This window comes from Periplaneta americana, chromosome 10 (assembly GCF_040183065.1).
Source record: "Periplaneta americana isolate PAMFEO1 chromosome 10, P.americana_PAMFEO1_priV1, whole genome shotgun sequence".
NCBI classification, from domain to species: domain Eukaryota; kingdom Metazoa; phylum Arthropoda; class Insecta; order Blattodea; family Blattidae; genus Periplaneta; species Periplaneta americana.
The window spans coordinates 173,069,063-173,083,052 of record NC_091126.1 but is presented as its reverse complement, the minus strand read 5'-3'; the positions used below and the strand labels follow the sequence as shown (position 1 = coordinate 173,083,052).

The 13,990-nt window shown below is 32.8% G+C and overlaps 1 protein-coding gene across 1 annotated transcript in view; it reads left to right on the top strand.

Moving 5' to 3' along the window:
* Positions 1 to 3,011: 3,011 nt before the first annotated feature.
* LOC138708155 (uncharacterized) overlaps positions 3,012 to 13,990 on the top strand; it is a 102,041-nt gene continuing 91,062 nt past the window's right edge. Inside the window, exon 1 of the mRNA XM_069838410.1 lies at positions 3,012 to 3,235. The gene's annotated coding sequence lies outside the window, so the exon portion shown is untranslated. The remainder of the gene's footprint in view (positions 3,236 to 13,990) is intronic.

Here is a 13,990-nt window from a genome sequence, read left to right as displayed (position 1 = left end):
AAACTACAAAAAAAAAGTACCATTCTGGCGCGTTCCGCCAGAAAGAAAGAAATGATAGTGCTCAAGAAGCTGTATTAGTACAGTAATCTTTCCATATCCCAATTTGCGAATCAAGTAAGGCTAAGTATTGGACTGATATTTAATATATATATATATATATATATATATATATATATATATATATATATTGAAGACTTTCAACAAGGCGTACCGTGCAGACACAAAACATGTATGCACCTTAGTTGAACTTTCGTTTTGAATTTGATCCTTTCAATATTCTCCCCAGATTGCAGGCTTAAGAGCATGGAAAGTTGAACCGTGTAGAGTCACCTTTAAGTAATGTATGTCGTTTGAATGATGGTTCAAGGAAAGGAAATCCAATTGGAAATATCATTAGAAATTTACTTACTTACGGCTTTTAAGAAACCCGGAGCTTCATTGCCGCCCTCACATAAGCCCGCCATCAGTTCCTATCCTGAGCAAGATTAATCCAGTCTCTATCATAATATCCCACCTCTCTCAAATCCATTTTAATATTATCCTCCCATCTACGTCTCGGCCTCCCCAAAGGTTTTTTTCCTCAGGCTTTCCAACTAACACTCTATATGCATTTCCGGATTCGCCCATACGTGCTACATGCCCTACCCATCTCAAACGTCTGGTTTTAATGTTCCTAATTATGCCAGGTGGAGAATACAATGCGTGCAGTTCTTCGTTGTGTAATTTTCTTCATTAACCTGTAACTTCATCCCTCTTAGCCACAAATATTTTCCTAAGCACCTTGTTCTCAAACACCCTTAACCTCTGTTCCTCTTTCAAAGTGACAACCCAAGTTTCACAACAATGCAAAACAACCGGTAATATAATTGTTTTGTAAATTTTAACTTTCAGGTTTTTTGAGAGCAGACTGAATGACAAAAGCTTCTCAACCGAATAATAACGGGCATTTTCCATATTTATTCTGCGTTTATTTCTCTTTCCGAGTGTCATTTATATTTGTTACTGTTGCTCCAAGATATTTGAATTTTTACACCTCTTCGAAGGATAAATTTCCAATTCTTACATTTCCATTTCGTACAATATCCTGGTCACGAAACATAATCATATGCTTTTTCTTTTCGGAATTTACTTCCAAACATATTTACTTGCTTCAAGTAAAATTCCGTGTTTTCCCTAATCGTTTGTGGATTTTCTCCTAACATATTCACGTCATCCGCATAGACAAGCAACTGATGTAACCCGTTTAATTCCAAACCCTCTCTGTTATCCTGGACTTTCTTAATATAGGCCTACTCTAGAGAAAAGTAAAAAAAAATAAAGGTCATAGTGCATCTCCTTACTTTGATATATTATAAGAAAACTATTACTAAACGTGTAATGAGGGAGTATGTGTCAGCTTGGTGATGATTATCTTTTTTGCACCAATGTCGGTGTGGAATGACCACGTACGACCGTTTGGGTGGGTAAGCCGGCGAGGTTTGCAGGCTTCCTCAGTCCGCTCAGATCGTGATTCTCTATCTTTTCCTTCCATTCGTCATTTGTGTATTTCACCCTCCGTCCTTGCCTGTTTGCTGTCAGGAGACGAACCTCTTCCCGTCCATTTAGCTGCTGCCCGTCGTCACACTTTCAGTCTTCATCCCTCTCTCCTCTCCATTCCTCTCCTGCCTCTCGAAACATGTGCAATTGCTGTCCATTCACTGTGTCCGGTTTTCTTTACACCGTCGATATTGCCCTCTACGTTAATTTATTCACACGTTCACGTGTTCAAGTCTGTACTCTCTGTACGTCATAAAAGCACATGTCTCATTCTTTCCCCTAGCCTATATTTTCTAAACAAAAAGCTTATAAGTTTGAATTCTGTCATTAGTGGTTAACTTAAAAGTTGTGCCAAGGCTCATAATTTGTACTTTTTGCACTCAAATTTAAATTAAATTCAAGGTTAAGGTAAAGTGTTCTGCGCATGCCTCATAAAAAATGTAGGACTCCATGCCTTCACAATCTCAGCACTAGACAGACATAATTTATCTTCGACTTATCTTTGATGATGGCTTGATTCTTCATAGAACATTGAGTGCATCCTACAACTGTTCTATCAGTCACAGAAAGCAAATTTAATTTCTAGTCCACTACAGCAACTGCACCATGTGACCTAACCTCAAATTGAGGTACTACTAACAGTCTTCCCATTTGCTCTTTATGCTGGTTCTAAAATATATCTGAATGATTACTTTATATCATACTTCTTATTCAGAAAATTTAGTCTATAAATAGACTTCAGTGTCAGTGAGATGAAGATGTTACAAAGATGAAATTAAAGTAATTTAATAAAATACTATCTTAAAATATCACAACATTATCGAGGATGAAACTTTGGTTCTCACAGAATTATCATTTTAAAAGAGAGGAACAAATTTTTATACACTCGGATGAATGATATCTCATAAATTACAACAAAAATCACGGAACAGTAGGTTTCTTTGCGAAACTGACGTACGTAATAGAGTATTAGATGCGTAGATATTTATAATTCGTCATATTACAACTGAAAATGTCTATTTGTGATTTTTATTTCAGTATTTCTCTTCGAAAATCACAATTCGTTTCTTACAGTTGAACAGAGTGCGGAGACAGAAAATTACAGGCAGTATAAATGAACAAGTAGAAACAGAAGATATATACGTACGGACAGACGGACACACGGACAGACAGACGGCAAGGCAGCTGTACTAAAATTGAATTTCATCTCATGTTTGCACTTCCCTCTCCCCTAAGAACTCTCTAACTCTCATCCCCATTTTGCCATAACGTCACATATCAATCGATAATTTGGTTTGTGCATTCTCCGATCGGGTGCGCCTCTGCTGTTTATATGTGTGTGTACGTATGGCCGGATATATGTGTATGTGTGTGTGTGTGTGTGAATCGCACGATGGTTGGTGGTGGAAGGGGAGGGACAGAGCAGTCCGTCGCGGAGCTGAGAGCATTCACTCTCTCGGAAGCATAGAGTCACCACGCAGGTCGCTCCGTGCTCAAGTGTTGGTGATCCGGTGAAGAGTACGCACGTGAACCAGTTGATCTTAACACAACTCTGACATTCTGTAGAGTAGGCTACAGTCTTCACTTGATAAACGTGAGCAAAAATCACGACTGACATCTGACGAACTATCTGCCAAGAGGAGAAACAAGTGCATGCTCATGGGCTGGCGGGAAGAGTACGAACTGATCATCTAGCGTGGTGAGTGCACTTCGGTCTTCATATCACGTTTTAACTACAAATCTGGAATTCCTTCTTACTTCAGATTATGTTAGCACGAACTTCGAAATTAATTTTTTCTAATACAACTTTGAAACTCAAATTACTAAATCATTTATAGGTTTGCTTTCTACAAATATTATTTTTAAAACTCTTTCTCTTCTATCTACTAATTACTTATTAATTTTCTTTTGTACAGAGTAAGTTTCGTAATTGAAATTACTTATATAGTCTATTAGTTTTTAATTTGGAAATAATATTTATATTTTTCTTTTTTTATGATCACGCATTATTAGTCTACTTTTAAGTCAGAAAACACGAATTTTGAGAGAATTTTTTGTAATTTGTTGTGAAAAGTTAATATTTTATGTTAAACCTCTTGAAATTTCTGAAAATGATTTTGAACGCGATTTTATTTTGATGAGATATTTGCAAGCAAAAACTTCAATCTGAACTTCTTGAACTTAATTTTCACAATTACTAATTGTGAATACACAACTCTAGTTAGTAAAAATATCAAAATTTGGACTATTTAAAATATATCAGTGTAAGTGTTTGTTAGTCTTCTGTTAAGATGGTGCGAAAGCCAGTTCACAATTTATTTAGGAGTATTTTTTTTTATAGAAACACGAATTGTGATAATATTGACTTGTGATACTGTCGATTTATGACTGTTCTCGGGTATGTAATATAAAATTAATTACTTTTATACAGCTCGAATAGTGTCTTGGTATTCACTGCAACTGATTTTTCCTTATTTTGTAGTATGAATAATTATGAAACGAATTATCTATATATTAATTAAAAATGATATTTAAACAGCCGGCAACACTCGTAAATTCATAGATAGTTTTTTTTATTTACGTTCCTTGTTGAAATTTGTATGATTCTTAATTAAGAAATACAAATAATTGTTCTTACATGTATTCGCGTTAACAGTGATTTTGACAAATTATGAAAACGTCAATAATTTAAAACAAAAGCACAAAATTTAGTTAGAAATATGAAGTATATTTTTCCCTAGCGATAATTAGGATCACAAAGTCAATTTCAAAATTACTGTCACTTCGTTTAAAAACGTTGAAGCGGCAGTTTTAACATTGTCTTTAAATCTTACTTCATAATATACATAATAACATACTTGCGTCAATTCAGTTGTGGTATATATATGGATTAGCTTATTGGAGCATGTATATCAACGCATAATCTCACAACTATGATTGTGCGAGAGGTTTGGTTTTCTTCACCGTGTCGCAGATCTAGAAAAATCCAAACGTGTGTCGGATACATCATCGATGGAGCCAATGAATTGAAAGTTATTTCTTCGCGTCCGTTACCAATAGCTAGTCTCACAGACCCTTTCCAGTCTTAAATTTTGTAAGGAAACTGAAGTGCAACGAAATTAAAGAAAGTAATATTCGATTAAAGTGAGAATTAGTTAACACTATACTTGCTACCATTTAAAGTGACAATTTCGGAATTAAATATCTAACATTTTATTTCCTGGAGTCTGTAAGATATTAAGTACATATTCGCGGACATTCTTGCTCTTTTATACTTAATTATATATATATATATATATATATATATATATATATATTTATGCCTATAACAGGGCAAAGCCCCAATTACAATAGACAGTACAGATATTCGTTAAAAACATAGAATTGCATATAACATGAAAAAAGAGATGAAACAGATACAAGTGTAAATACAAATTAAAATGGAAAATGAGAAAAGGAAAAAAAAAGAACAGACAAATAGATACTACCTAAATAAAAGACACAGATATAGATATAAATGAAAAATACAAAATAAAATAAATGAAAAATAGTTAAATGTAGATATCATAGCTAAAAATGTAAAATGTAGCTATAATTGGCAAATTACAGAGTAACAAATAGCAATATTATATAAAATCAACTACCTTCAGTATATTAATAAGAAAATGTTTGTATTCCATGTAAGAAATGCAGAAATCTAGATCCCATGTTTTACATATTTAATTGAAATTTGAACACATTTTTAACACTGGTGAATTTTTATGTGATGAAGTGTTTGGTTTTTTTATAATATAACAATTGACGATTTCTTAAATATGATGTTCTAGCGTTAATCTGGATTTGTGATAATATTTCGCTGTTATCCAGCAGACCGTTGAATATTTTATACAATAAAAGTTGCTCAGCAAGTAATCTACGACTGGCAAGAGACATTAAATTAAATTCAGCAAGTAGATTGTTGTACGAAATTTTGTTATGGAGGGCTGAACAATGATATCTTCTAAAACACAGATATCTAGAGAATCGTTTTTTAATTTTTTCAATTTTATTACTATGTGATTTGCAAGTGGGTGACCAAATTACAGAGGCGTACTCCAATTTATCGCGAACATGACAATTAAAAAGGAGTGTCAAAGTCGAAGTTTTTTTGTAAAGTTTTTGAATTTCTAATAATAAAACCCAGATTTTTAAAGCATTATTTGTTATATTAAATATGTGATTATGAAAAGTCAAATTATGATTAATAGTTACACCGAGATCTTTTACACAATATATTCGTTGTAATGGTTCATCGTTCAATGTTTAATTACCTCTTAAATAAGATGTAGTCCTTGTATGAGTCATATAACAACATTTTTTGTATTAAAGTTTAACCCATTATTTAAAAGCCATTGATAAATATTGTTGATATCAATTTGTAGTAATTCTAGATCGGAAATATTTTGTATTGATTTAAATATCTTTAGATCATCAGCATAAAGTAAACATTTTGAATATTTAATTACTTTAGGCAAATCATTAATATAAACACGTAGCGTAATTGACAAGTTTTAATTCAGGGCAACATTTAATAAATCATATCTTCGTAAAATATATATATATATTTTTTAATTACATAAATAAAATTTGAAGTCATTGTACCAACTTGCAAAATACAGGCACAACGGATCTCATCCAAATACTCCAATATAGGCATATAACAAGATATCTAAGCGATCAAATTACAACTTTTAATTTCATGCATAGTGAATGATTAATACTGCAATGGATTTTGTGCATTGATGTGTTGCATAATGTAATGAAGCAAAAACTACCGGTGGAGATTTAAATGTTTCGAAATTCAGACCATCCCTTGGTAACAATTAAAATTACTATTACTAAAACACTTGATGTAAGGTACCTTTTTAAAATTATTAATTATTTTGAGGAGAGTTCTGTGGTCTATCGGCGCCTGCCAAAGAATTTACTGGAATAAATCTGTCGGAGCGCGCTACTGTCAATCAGATTCGGGATTCAGACAGAACTGACATCACATGCTAATTTAACCCTCCTGCTGCCAAGAGGGGTAATGCGATTACCTCACAAACAATTGTTCAATATTATTTCTATTTTTCTCCATATCTCTTTTTGAAATTCCATGCATTTGCCCGTTATACGTGTTCTAACAATTTGAATTAACGATAACATAAATACTCTAATTTAAGATGTAATTCACATTATTTATGTGGGATGTAGTCTGTGGTAGTCTGTGCCATGAGAATTACAGGATATGAAATTCAATCTGTAGCTTCATTTTCTCCAGATCTATGTTCGTCTGCCTCCAAATTATTTTATTTTGTATTATTTATAACAATTTATATATTGTTATTTATATTATCATGATCTTTTATTCGCATTTTTTTATTTTTTCATTCCTGTCTGAAAGTGATTTTGTTAGAAATAATTATTAGTTTAGCCTTTTTTTCGAGTATAGATGAGGTTCAAAAAATTACTTGAATTTCAACAAATAACTAAAATTAGATTTATTTTTGTTTTACTTGGCTATTTAACAACGCTGTATCAACTACTAGGTTATTTAGCGTCGATGGGATTGGTGATAGCGAAATGGTATTTGGCGAGATGCGGCCGAGGATTCACCATAGATTACCTGACATTTACCTTACGGTTGGGGAAAACCTAGGAAAAACTGAACCAGGTAATCAGCCCAAGCGGGGATCGAATCCACGCCCGAGCACAACTCCGGGTCAGTAGGCAAGCGCCTTAGCCGACTGAGCTACGCCGGTAGCGATTTATTATTTTCATATTTTACTTTTAGAAATTAATTTTAATTTAATTTTATTTTATTATAAACAAATGTTTTTGAGTTGCTCATGGTTGTATATATGGATTCTAATATTTAATTTTCAATAACTAACTGAAATGGTTTTCAATTTATATTATAGTAATGTGACATTAATTGCTTGTGAATTTGTTTTCCATCATGTCAAAATTATGTAGCATTAAGAAGTTTGTTTTGAAATGGAAGAGAGACCAATTTAAATTTACTGTATATATTACCTTATAGTGTCACCAGTAACATATCTAAAGTTCATTAATTTCGGTGTACTTTTCAACAAAGTGGAACAGGACTTATGAATCACTCTATATTAAAAAATAGGATTATTATTTTATATTTTTACATTTTTTGTATGTCTATAATCAATAATACATAAATTGTTTATATTTCAAACGATTAACGAAGACTGGTGTATGATTTTGATTGGGGTAATTATATTACCACCCTTGGCAGTAGTAAGTTGTGAAAAACCTTGGTAGCAGGAGAGTTAACATAACTATTCTTACAATATATTTTAAAAAGCGTACTTCAGCTGTCTGGTAGTTTTCTGTTGAACACAGCTTATGAAATGATTGTTATTTTAAACACGTTTGTAACCAGAAAGTTAAAATATTAATAATTAAATTTAAAACGTATTCTATAATTATAAAAAGATCGATGTGAAGCAGTTATTATATCCTATACAAGGCAAATTCATTGAATTGGCTACTATAAAATTATTAAAATAAACAAAAACAATTTTTAAGGTACATAAATATAAATTATATAATTACGATTCAATTGTCAAAGTGAAGTAGGCCTACGCTTGTATATTAGTGTCATAATGTTTAAGGGTTTGATCTTTTTGTGATTTGCGGTTTTGTATGTAATATGATTGCTAAGGTGCATAGCGGAACATTAATGTTTCTTTTGTAATTATAAGCTATTTAGTTAAGTATAGTTTATTTGTTGATGGTTTCTCATTATGAAATACATCTAATAAAGAAAAAGTAATGACATAATCTGTTATAAAAACATTTATTCACACTATTATGAAATATAAGAATTGAATTGCGTCGTTAAACTAAATACCATTTTCTCAATCGATTTTATATGATATTTAAAACCTTCCTTCTTTTTTGTATAATTACATTACGTGTATGCAAAATCAGACAAGTTTAATGTATATCATTTTAAATGTTATCTTCCATAAATTCTGTTGAATAAAATTCATAATATGAGGCAGGTATTGAACCTAAAGGTAGACATTTCGCAGCACGCGCTAAGAGCGTACTAAGCTAGCCCCGGCTATCCACTGGTTACTTGTACAGAATTCAAATCATATCCTATCGCTAACACTGGTTTATGAATACGAAAAACGCTGATCATCCACCGGAAACCCGCGCTAAAAATGTCTGTGAATATGGCCCTAAGAGAACAGTTTTCTACGTTCTTCCAAATTCAGGTGGCGCTAAATGAACCGAGATTTTATTTGATATTCGGCGATCTGTACAAAGCTCTTTTATATTATAAATACAAATATCACTTTAAATTTTCATTCCTGTGTACAGTTAAGTACTTTATAATGATATTATGCCGTAACGCTATGTTAACCGACTTCATCCGTAGCTACTTCTTAATAAAGTATAAAGAATTTAGCTGGACAAATCAATTTATAACATCTGTTAAGAAATTGTATTTAATATGCTGAGGTGTTTATGACTGATTCATGGTCTGTGTTACAGTTTGATATTTATCAGCAAAAGATAAGAAAGCTTCACTGCGAAGATTCTTGATTATGGTTTCGAACCTGAAACTTTCATACACGGTACAAAGTACTAAAATTTTGGATTTGATCTGTAAAATTTTACAGGAGTAAGTATGACTTACAAATAGGTCTTTATCTGAAAAAAAAAATTGAATACTGTAACAAATACTTTAAGCGTTTTGGAGAAAACAGAGAGACGTACAGAATTTGTGTACGACATTTTTTTACATCAACTTAAGCTTACTACTTATTCGTATTTTAGTTCTGGCACTTACGTTGTGCAAAATCTATAGAACTAGTAATAATGATAGAATAGTTATCATGGCTAATAATAATAATAATAATAATAATAATAATAATAATAATAATAATAATAATAATAATAATAATAATAATAATAATAATAATAATACCATGTCTTCAGGTGATGACCAAGACAGTGTTCTTCCCATTGGTTTGTAATTGAATATTGTCATAGGAATTATTGTTCCGGACATACATTTAACTTGTTGAAGCCAGTTATTTTGAGAATTATTATTACTTCGGAATATGTATTATATGTCTTTCTCGTGTTAAATTCTATTGTACTTTGTTAACATGTTTCGGCCTATTATGAGCCTTCTTCAGAACTGGTTGTTGCTGGTCTTGACGTCTCTTGTTTTACTAAGTATTTAATGAATTTCAATCTTAAGGCATATAAACTTGCAAATGTTTATTTGCTATTTAATAACAATATATGAACGTTTTCGCCGTTTAGGGCATCTTCAGATATAACAAAACATATTATCTGGACCTATGATAACATATTATGCAAATTACATGTACCACATATATTGTTCTCTATTTTCCTTGTAATTTGCATAATATGTTATCATAGGTCCAGATAATATGTTTTGTTATATCTGAAGATGCCCTAAACGGCGAAAACGTTCATATATTGTTATTAAATAGCAAATAAACATTTGCAAGTTTATATGCCTTAAGATTGAAATTCATTAAATACTTAGTAATAATTTACCATGCATATTGATATATTAAAATGAATTGTAAAGTCTCTTGTTTTGTTTCCTGTGGGGGTGTGTTTGTGTAGTATAATGTTGACTCAAAGTGTGTGTGTGTTCTGAAATTGAGTTGTGTGTTGAGAATTTTATTTGGATGTGCTTTTGTGTGTCTGTATATTTCGTATTTTTCTAGTGTGTTTAGTTTCTGGCTTTTTGGTTGGATGTGTAGAATTTCCATGTCTGTGTTGATGTCTCTGTAGGTGTGGTTAGAACACATATGCAGAACACGTCACAAATGCTAACCACACCTACAGAGACATTAACACAGACATGGAAATTCTACACATCCAATCAAAAAGCCAGAAACTAAACACACTAGAACAATACGAAATATACAGACACACAAAAGCACATCCAAATGAAATTATCAACAGACAACTCAATTTCAGAACACACACATTCTTTGACTCCACATTACACTACACAAACTCACCCTCACAGGAAACAAAGCAAAAGGCGCCAAGACCAGCAACAACCAGTTCTGCAAAAGGCCCATAATTGGATGCGCCCAAGTCAATCGCGAAAGCAAGTGCAAATTGAAAATTGAAATTTATCGTGAGTGTATACGCGATGAGAAGAGTGAGGTTTTGCATACTTCTACGACACACAGAACATACGATTTTTTCGAATGCATAGGAATAGATGTAGTGCTTTATACAACGTGACGAATAAGCAGTTGGGAAAATGTAAATTCAGCGTGAAGAAATATTTACACCATATGAATCGGATTAATGTTGTTGGAGTAACACATGCTTTTACATCATACTAATGTAATGATGGTTTTGACTCAGGTGACATTTAAAACATCTTTTCACATTATGTTTGCGTTCTAGTCAGGAAGGTAACATTTCTGGAGCTAGCTTTCGCATATATATTATGAGATTGTCACGTTTTCTACTATAGAACTAACTTCCGAAGGGAAACAAATTTCATGCATATTCCGTATTCTGCTGAAGTATATTCGCTCATTATAACTTATAGTATTACATTTATTGAACAATTTTCTGCTTCACTTGAGCCACTGAAATCCACTCATTCATGGATACTTTAAAACAATTTCAACAATACTTTATTTATATCGAAAAGAGAAAAACTATATTTAGTCCCAATATATTTTGAGACAGGATAAACCGACAGGATATGTTGGTTTGATTTCTCTCATATATTTTAATTTCACTATTCCTACCCTAACAAACGGGCACCCATTATCACCCATAAATTTTAGTTTATATATCGACGACGGCATAAAAACGTGGCAGTATCAATTACAGGAACACTTTTGCATTAATAATACCAAAGTACAGAGTCTCTTATTCTCTAATGATCAAATTACAACAATGCCAGATAATATTTTGAATGTATAGTGCATTCAGAGTTTAGGGAATACCATCGGGTATAGACCAGACCTGAGCGCTAATACCTCAATCGAGTCACGGCAGACTACCCCCCTCCCTTAACTTCCCACTTCACCTTCCCCGACTGAGAAAGTAATGCTTCGATTAGCTAGGAAGGTAAGCATTGCTCAGTGATGGATTGTATAAGGCAGGCATAATAGCTTCTGCGAAATTTCGGCTCTCGCTGGTCGCCTAAAATCCACCACTGATGCACGCTGCCTTACTGTGCGCTTATTTCTAAGGCTGTGTAAGCGAAAACGACATGAACGGAAGTTTCTCCGTTCCTTTTCACTTTTTCTATAAGCTCAGAACTGGTATAGACTATAGTCGTCTTGTTAGCGGACATCTCCCCTCTTTGTAATATAACCACAGTCTAGTATATACAGTTACGAAGCTTGAGTTGTGAGGGTGCTAGGAACAATAGATTGTGCCGGTACTATTTCGCATTGTCTGTAATGAGGCGATATTAGCGATCCTAGTGGTCAGCAACTATCTATGGATGCATATTTACTACTTATTAAGCTTCGTGACTGTATATACTAGATTTGATATAACTTAAATAAGTTATTTACGTATTTTCCAATGTAAGGTAAAATAACAGAAGTAAATCTATTCTTTTCATTCGGTTATTGGAAACATATATAAACCAATATATAAGTACATTTATAAGAAATATAAAGTGTTATTTTCCAAGCAAATACTTAGTTACAGTTTAGATTTACTTTATTATTTTCATTCATTCATTCATTCATTCATTCATTCATTCATTCATTCATTCATTCATTCATTCATTGTGTTCTACCCAAGGGCAGGTCTTTCACTGCACACCCAGCTTTCTACAGTCTTTCCTATTTTCTGCCTTCTTTCTAATCTCCGCTTATGATCCATATATCTTAATGTCGTCTATCATCTGATATCTTCTTCTGTCCCGAACTCTTCTTCCGTTCACCATTCCTTCCAGTGCATCCTTCAGTAGGCAGTTTCTTCTCAACCAGTGACCCAGCCAGTTCTTTTTCCTCTTCCTGATCAGTTTCAGCATCAGTCTTTCTTCATCCACTCTTTCCAACACAGTTTCGTTTTTTACCCTGTCTGTCCATTTCACATGCTCCATTCTTCTACATATCCACATTTCAAATCCTTCTAGTCACGTCCCTTCACTTCGTCGTAATGTCCATGTTTCTGCCCTATACAATGCTACACTCCACACAAAGCATTTCAATAGTGTCTTCCTTACCGTAGTTCTTTCTCCAGAAGTCCGTAGCAGATGCTTTTTCTATTAAAAGCTTCCTTGACCATTGCTATTCTCCTTTTGACTTCCTGGCAGCAGTTCATGTTACTGCTTATAGTACACCCCAAGTATTTGAAGCTGTCATTTAGAATTCGCAAGTTTATCTTCAAAAATTCTTCCGCTTAAGGTAATCATTGTGTTAAACCTGAAATGCAATGCAATTAAATGCTTGTTCTCAATTTCTTTAAGGGGAGAGGATGGCTTTTTTTGGTGAATTTTAGTAAATAAAAAAAATCTTTAAAATACTCTGTGATATGTGTGGAGTGTATAGCATAACATTTTGTTGGTATTTGTGCCCTTATCGGATGTTGAGTCGCCATTTTTAAACTTCCTGCATTATGGATTATTAAATCACTCGCCCACTTTTATTGTTGTTTCCGGTAAATTAAATTAAAAAAACAATCTTTTCTTTAAAATACCCTTTGTTATGTGTGGAATGCATTGCATAACATTTTGTGGGTATTTGTGCCCTTATCGGATGTTTAGACGTCATTTTTAAACTTACTGGGCTATGAATTTTCAAATCACATGCCCGCTCTTATCGGTTTCCAGTAACTTCATTTTTCTTGCTAAATTGTCAGACAAAAATGGATGTAATTTCTCAACTATTAAAGATACATGCATGAAATTTAGAACACACATTCTTAAGACTATTAGGAAACTTTTCTCTGTAACGGAATTCTGTTAGTGATTTGATTTAAAAAATACGTCCATTTGTTTGCAAGAAAGGAAATCAGAAAATTGTTATTAAATTTTTAATTGTTTATTTTACAAACGTAGGGAATAATATCACTGTGGGCTGAAGCAAGGAGATGCACTATCTCCTTTACTTTTTAACTTTGCTCTAGAGTATGCCATTAGGAAAGTCCAAGATAACAGAGAGGGTTTGGAATTGAACGGGTTACATCAGCTGCTTGTCTATGCGGATGACGTGAATATGTTAGGAGAAAATCCACAAACGATTAGGGAAAACACGGAAATTTTACTTGAAGCAAGTAAAACGATAGGTTTGGAAGTAAATCCCGAAAAGACAAAGTATATGATTATGTCTCGTGACGAGAATATTGTACGAAATGGAAATATAAAAATTGGAAATTTATCTTTTGAAGAAGTGGAGTAATTCAAATA